Source organism: Phoenix dactylifera, unplaced genomic scaffold (genome assembly GCF_009389715.1).
Source record: "Phoenix dactylifera cultivar Barhee BC4 unplaced genomic scaffold, palm_55x_up_171113_PBpolish2nd_filt_p 001808F, whole genome shotgun sequence".
Taxonomy (NCBI): Eukaryota; Viridiplantae; Streptophyta; class Magnoliopsida; order Arecales; family Arecaceae; genus Phoenix; species Phoenix dactylifera.
Genome location: NW_024069102.1, coordinates 1 through 7,241, shown reverse-complemented (window position 1 = coordinate 7,241; position 7,241 = coordinate 1). Strand labels below are relative to the sequence as shown.

The following is a 7,241-nucleotide window of genomic DNA, read 5'->3' as shown; positions in this document are numbered from 1 at the left end:
GCTCGTTACACGAAAAAATCACCACAAGAGTAAAAGTGCACAATTTATATATCTTTTATGATGTTTAAAAAAAAAAAAACTCTGTATTGACCTTGAAAAAGACAATAGTGTGAAAGCCGTCGTTGTAAAAATTTGAGTAAACTGGAATATTACAGATAAAGCCTGTGAGGTACTAAAGTAAACATCCACAACTCTCGAAATCCTGCAGATAAGATGATTTTGAATCAGTGAGCAGGTCCTTTCGACCAATCCTTGAAAACTACTAGTATTAGCAATATTTTGGAGATCCGAACCCTTAGCTTGTGTACGGTCCAGATTTCACCGAGCACTCCAGTATAAATGAGTCTTACAACTCCCTAAATGGAAACTTAATAACTTTAACTTAGATAGCATACTAACCTAGAATTTGGGCTGACTTAGTAAATAAAACCATGTGTGCTTTGAAATTTTCATCATTTATGTATCTTAAATTAGATTTAATGAAAAGAGAGAGTTTTTTGAAATTCTTAGCTAGTATGCATTTGGAATTTGATAGATCAATCAAATTTAAAAAAAAGGAATTAAAAAAAAATAAATAAATAAAAATAAAAATAAAAATAAATTAAAAATATATATATATAAATAAAAAAAACAACAACAAATTAATCATAACAATAAATGATTCATTTTAATATTGAAGTTTGTGGGTATCTTCGCTGCAAACCCTCACGAGACTATAACTCGTCCACTAGGGTAACCTAGGGGTTTAAAGCCTTGTTGCATATGGTAAATGCGATCGTGATGCCTGCAAAAGTGAATTAGAGCTTTTCTTTTTTTTTATTTTGCTCGAGGACTAGCAAAATATAGGTCTGGGGGTGTGATAAGTGCTTAATAATTCATAAATTAGTTATCTTTCCATAGCACTTATCAATGTTCTTAAACTAATAAATACATATTTTACCAAAAAATTGAATAATCATTGAAACAAATTTGAAATATGTTTTTGGTTACGATTTTTTATGAAAACTACAAAAAAAATATATAAGGAGGAGATTGTGTTGATTCTGTTTGGTAACCTGATGAAGTTAAGGTTATAATTAAATAGGTTTTGGTCCTGGCTCGATCAAAAGTTATAATTTGCTAAGAAAAATGTTTGATTAACCCTTTTTATTAAGTCATGGTATTGTTTCTAGTCTTGACTGGTCGAGTTCGATCTGAAGCAGTTTAGCAATAATTAAATTTGGAAGACATTGGGCTCGAGAACAAGTTCAAGCAACTCAACGATCATGACCCACCGCAAACACAAAGCCAATTTCCAACCAATTCGTTACCTGCCTTCATATAAAATTTATAATAATAATAATAACTAAAAATTTACGATTCACTGTTCATATAAATAGTGTCCCGTTAAAACACTGTTCATATGAACAGTGTTCCATAAAAACACTGTTCATGTGAACAGTGTTTGAGAAAAAAATAAATAATACATAATAAATAAATGAATAAATAACAATAAAAAAAATAAATAAATGGCTTGGCTACTGTTCATCTTCTTCCCCCGAAGAGCACCTCACGCGGCCGCCCACCGTCCGCGGCGACGATCCCGTAACCAGCATCTCCGCCTTGTCTTCCGCCTGTGACGTAGCCCGCAGCCGAGATCCAGCTCCGCCATCAAGCCGCGTCGAAATCCCGGCGTCTCCCCGTTGATCCCGTGTCCACCAACCGTCCGCAGCGTCCTCCCGACGATCCCGCGACCAAATCCGCCGGCGACCAGTCCTCCGTTGTTGCCCAGATAGACAACCCAAGAGGGGGGGTGAATTGGGTTTTTAAATAATTATTGCAATTAAACGCTTTGTGAGTAACTAATTAAATCTTTTTTCGAGTAGATTAATTAGATGCTAAATGCAGTGGATGAAGGGAAAGTAAGAGATAATAAAGCAATCATGAACACAAGCAAATTTATAGTGGTTCGGAGTTAACCCTTGCTCCTACGTCCACTCCCCAAGCCTCACTTGGGAATTCACTATAACCCCTCGGATTACAGCTGGCTGTTTTACAAGTTCACAACCCAACTTGTTGTTTTACGAGATCACAAACGAACTCAATCGGTTTTTCCCAGGCTCACAGACTAGAACCACCCGATTGTTTTCCCGGAGATCACAATCAAACCCTTACACCGTTGGTTTCAACCTAGGCTCACCAACAAACCTTAACACCCTTGATTCAATCCCCTAATTGAATCAAGTAAGAAACAAATGGTTTGAAAAACAGACAGAAAAAGGAAGCTTCTTAACAAGCAGATATTCAGTGATTAATAACAAGAGAGAAGTTAAGAGCCCTCAAACAGATTTATGAAGATGTAGAGGAGGGCTTCTCGAACTTGGGGTCTCCTCTTGAATGTCTCGAAGACTTGATGACTGATGGAGACTTCTTGAATGCTGGAAAGAGTTGGTTGGATGGAGTTTAATGCCTCTCTTCCTTATTTCACGTGTATTTCCTTTGAAATCCTTTGGTAGGTGGAGATTACTTGTTTTCTTTGAATGGAATGTCACTTCTCTACCTTGCTACAGTTCTCTGTGGCTATTTAAGCCATTCCCCATGAAAACTAGCCGTTAGACCCAATATTCTAGCCGTTCTGCACATTCTGCAACTCCTGACAATGTTTCCGTTGGGATCGGAGTCGACTCGCGCGATCTGGAGTCGACTCGCCTGTTGCAGGAGTCGACTCATGCTTTTCTGGAGACGGCTCGGCAACTGTTCTGGATTTGAATTAAAGTGCTGTCTTGACTTGGAGTCAACTCGACTGAACCTGGAGTCGACTCCCTAATGTCTGGAGCTGACATGGCACTTTTGGAGACGACTCGTTCTAAGGAATCCAGAGAAGTTGCTTTCAAATTTGCTCACTCGAGTCGACTCGGATATTCTGGGAGTGACTCGGCACTCAGAGCCCGAACTCCCGATCTTCTGTCTGTTGACTTGTGCCATCTCGGAGTCGACTCGAACTGTCTCGGAGTCGACTCGGCTCTCAGTATCCGAAAAACAGTCTTCTGTCTTTTGGGGTTGCACTGCCTTGGAGTCGACTCGAACTGTCTTGGAGTCGACCCGCCTCTCAGAGACGAAAATACCGTCTTCTGTCTTTGGGGTTGCGCTGCCTCGAAGTCGACTCGAACTTTGCGGGAGTCGACTCGGCTCTCAGTGTCCGAAATTGGCTCTCTGACTTTTTGCCTTGTATTTCTCTGGGAGTCGACTCTCGCTTCCTTAGGAGTCGACCTGCCAACCATCAGAGTCGACTCGAGTTCTTCGGGAGTCGACTCGGCTCTCAGAGTCCAAAATAGCTTCTCTGTGTTTCTGTCTGTTACTCCCTGTAGTCGACTCGTACTATGCTGGAGTCGACTCGGCAAGCATCGGAGTCGACTCGTTGACAGGTTCTGAGATGAACTTTCTGTCCGTCTGTCTGTTCTCAGTCGGAGTCGACTCGTAATGTACAGGAGTCGACTCGAGCTTGTGCCAGTGCTTCTGATACGCTTGGAGTTGACTCGTAATATCCCGGAGTCGACTCGAGTCTCAGACTTTGGTTCAAATTGAATTCTTTACTTATCCAAAATGTATTGAACCAAATCTTGAGATACTTAACCATAAATTTACAAGTATTGACTGAAACACTAGATTGAATTCATTAGTATAACTTAAGATATACTCAAATGCTTTGAGCTCATCAAAATCAAATAGGGTTATAATCAATCACTCCACAATCTCCCCCTTTTTGATGATGACAAAACATTGAGTATTTGTAAAGCGAATTGCTCAACCAAAAAGTAGATTTATAGTAAAGTTCTAAAATGAATTCAAGTGTCTAGTCATTTAATTTATCCAAAACTGAAAGGTGTGAAACAGTAAATTTTTGAAGTTAAAGCTCCCCCTTTCATTTGAAATTATATAAGCCTTCATGTCATGCAATCAATTATTTGGCTTATATATATTTAATGAATTTGCTTTCTTAAGATTTCAGATTCTCCCCCTCAACACATGCATTCAACTTTGTTTAGATTCTCTGAAATTTTCTTTTAGTGTATTGAAGCTTTTGAACTTAAATTTTTGGTTTTTAGAGGAAAAATCTGCCAATTTGTTCTTGAGTATGATTCAACTAATCTCCGAATATCCCTTGAATAGATTCTGGAGATTACTCCTTTAGGAGCCCCAACAGAGAGATAATGAGCCTCGAGGTATCGAATCCACTTAGAACAAATTATTTTGTGTTTTAAAAGTTTTCTTTTTATTGATTCCCTTTACATGTCTATTCAATATATTTTCTCCCCCTTTTTGTCATCATAGGAAAAAGGCAGAAAGCACATCATACAAGCAGTTAGAGATCAAATTTGCACAATTTAGAAGAAAAAATGTCTACTCATTGTATTGATGTAAGTTTAAGTACAATTGTAGATACATCCAAAAGTAGAGAAGTAAGTACATATCAAAAAGAAAAAGCAAGCTACACTAAGATTTCTTTGTGGTGGAGGATGTGGCTCCCTTGCTCAGTCTAGATTGTTGCATAATTAAACTGATCCCATCTGTAATGTTTCCTAGCTGCTTTATGATCTCCGAGGTAGCCCTACTCTGGATCGAGGTAAGCTCAGTCAGATTCTCCTGTAGGGTATCCAACTTGAAGATCAATACATTGGCTAGACGCTCGCGCCCCCTGACTCTGGCTGCCTAGGTTCTGTCGAATGTCATCTCGCATCTTTCTTGTATTACTCGTGACATCACTCATATTTAAAAATTGGGCTTGAATTAGGCTTCTTACATTGTAGATTTCTTCCCTCAGATGAGCCGTCATCTCGGTCACGGCTGCCAATGATGGAACCAACGCAGTAGAGGGAGCAGTCGCTGGACCTCGGAGCTCTCTCAGTAGGTCGTCCCGAAGATCCCTCACGATCTCCTGTCGCAAACTCCCGGAGCTGCTCAGGTGATATCCGGACCTCTAGTGGCTGAGTAGGTGGTGCAGTGGAGGGTCCGGCTGAAGTAGATGGTGCTGAAGTGGAGGATAGGTGGGAAAATCAGAGTCATGATTAGGGCTGGGGGAGTGTCGAGTAGTAGGGTCAGAAGGTGTGGAAGCACTACCAAGAAAATACATATTCAGCGACTAAGATTCTAGTCGCCGAATAACCATATTGGTCGCCGAAACCTTTTCGCGACTAGCCATACCCTTCGTCGCCGAACCCTAGTCACTAAAAGGTTTTGGCGACCAATATTGTGTGGTCACCTAAGGTACACCAACAACGACAACATTTGGTTGCCGAAGAAAATTAATCAGCGACCAAATCTGTTGTCGCTAATTTCAACACCGACCAAATAGTTTGGTCGTGGAAGGTTTGTCCTTCCGCTACCAAAAAAAAGGTCACTGAATGTCTATCTTCCCCCACCAATAGTTTTGGTCGCAGAATGTATTGAATGCATTGGCAACAAACATTTTTAGTGGCAGAAAGTATTAACCTGTATTTAATTAACAATTCAAATTATAAGCTTAATATTTATTTTTGGGCTCGTTCCAAATTCTGTACAACCAACACAGCCTATCCAATATCCATATTGCACAATACATTTTCTCATCCAAATAGAAGTATACATAATGTTGGAGAATCCATAATCATTCATTATAAATATCATCATCTATAAGTCTAAAGTCAAGCATACCTATTAACCATACATCACAATGTTTCATCCATACCAATATGTTAAGGTGATAATCATCACCAAACACATTAAAATATAAATTAAAAATTCCAAAATATCCTGATCTTGCTATTCATCCAAGTGCCTGCCTATACATCTCCTCTGATGTTAATTGCAACACCGGATTGGGAAGATTCTTCTCGCAAGCTCAACAATCTTTGACTGTCCATGCAAAGGTAACAACAGAATTAAATGTATATAACCTTACAAATAGAAACTGATTTAAATAATTATTTGAGATTTTAGATACCTACATGTTTCACGGGCGCAAATAGGATCAATTCATTCTTTGTTCTTCTTGGTATGAGTTTTCTTATAGAATTCTGAAAATTCAAGATTTTCAGAACTATTAAACTCCAGCTGCAAAGTGTAATTTAAGATTAGCATATAGCCACTACAAAATAAGAAAACTAGAATAACTGTAGATTTACTTGCATAAAAAGGGATTCCAAAATATACTTGCAGCAACTAGAATAAAAAATCTACTTGCAGCAAATTGTCTATCTTACAATAGCCAAAACTATCCCATAGACTGTTTCACAGGCAGTTCACTAAAAATATAACCAGTACATAGTCAAAAACATATTACCGGTATAGTCATTGTTGTAACAAATGACCGAGATCCTGAACAATGATTGTACTCAAACCCAGCTGAGCCTTCTCCAAGTCTGATGGCTATAACCACAAAGACAAAATAAACAGAACAACATCTTCTTTACATGAAAACCCAGTATAACTTATAGCAGATATAAACTACTCAATCAGGTGACAAAAATCCAACCTTTAAGTCTTTAATGAACCTATCAAAGTGCAACCTGACACCATGAAGGAGCTCGAGAACAAACTCATTGCTCTGGCAAGGAATCTTGGTCACTTCCTGAGACCCAAACTTGGGCTCTGCAACGCCGAGGCTGAACTTAGCCTTCTTCCCCTCTTTTGGTTTCAGAAGGTTGATTTCCAAGAAGTTCCTCAACGCATCGGTCATGAGCCCTAGAAGCCCGCAACAAAATCGAATAAATTTAACTTCGAACCCCAAATGGGCAGCAGATGGGGGGGAAGGTAGGGTTCGGAGCTCACCTTCGGAGATGGCGCTGCATTGGTTCAGGGCATCGAGGGTGGAGGAGAAAGGGTGGAAGGCGACGAGCTTGACCACCTTGCCAAAGCGCGTGAGGTCGAGGACCGAGTTCCGGATGGCCTCGGTGTTCTGGCCGATCTCGTCGAGGCCGTACGCGTGAAGAGGGTGTAGCCGGAGGCGGATTCAAAGAGGAGGTAGAGCGCCATCGCCCGACGGAGCGAGGCTTTGACGAGGAGAGGTTGGAATTCTAGGGTTTCTCCTCCCTCTCCCCTCTGGTTTTCAGCTAGGGTTTTGGAGGCGCGAGGAAGGAGAAGTGGAGGTAGGGTTTTGAGGAGAAAGGGGAAGGGAGCTAGGTTTTTCGGGCCTCAGTTCTCCTCCCAGTTTCCCGCCAGGAATCTTTAACTCGATCAAGAAGGGGTTGGGGGGAGGGCGGGGTTGGGGGGAGGGCAGGGTTTGG

General features: G+C 40.5%; 1 long non-coding RNA gene across 1 annotated transcript; it reads right to left on the bottom strand.

The window, feature by feature from the left end:
- Window positions 1–5,977: 5,977 nt before the first annotated feature.
- Window positions 5,978–6,942, bottom strand: LOC120109102. The gene is made up of 4 exons (XR_005510144.1): window positions 6,787–6,942; window positions 6,491–6,699; window positions 6,299–6,384; window positions 5,978–6,069 (listed from the first exon to the last, which is right to left on the bottom strand). It is a non-coding gene; the product is annotated as an uncharacterized LOC120109102 (long non-coding RNA).
- Between the last annotated feature and the right edge of the window lie 299 nt (window positions 6,943–7,241).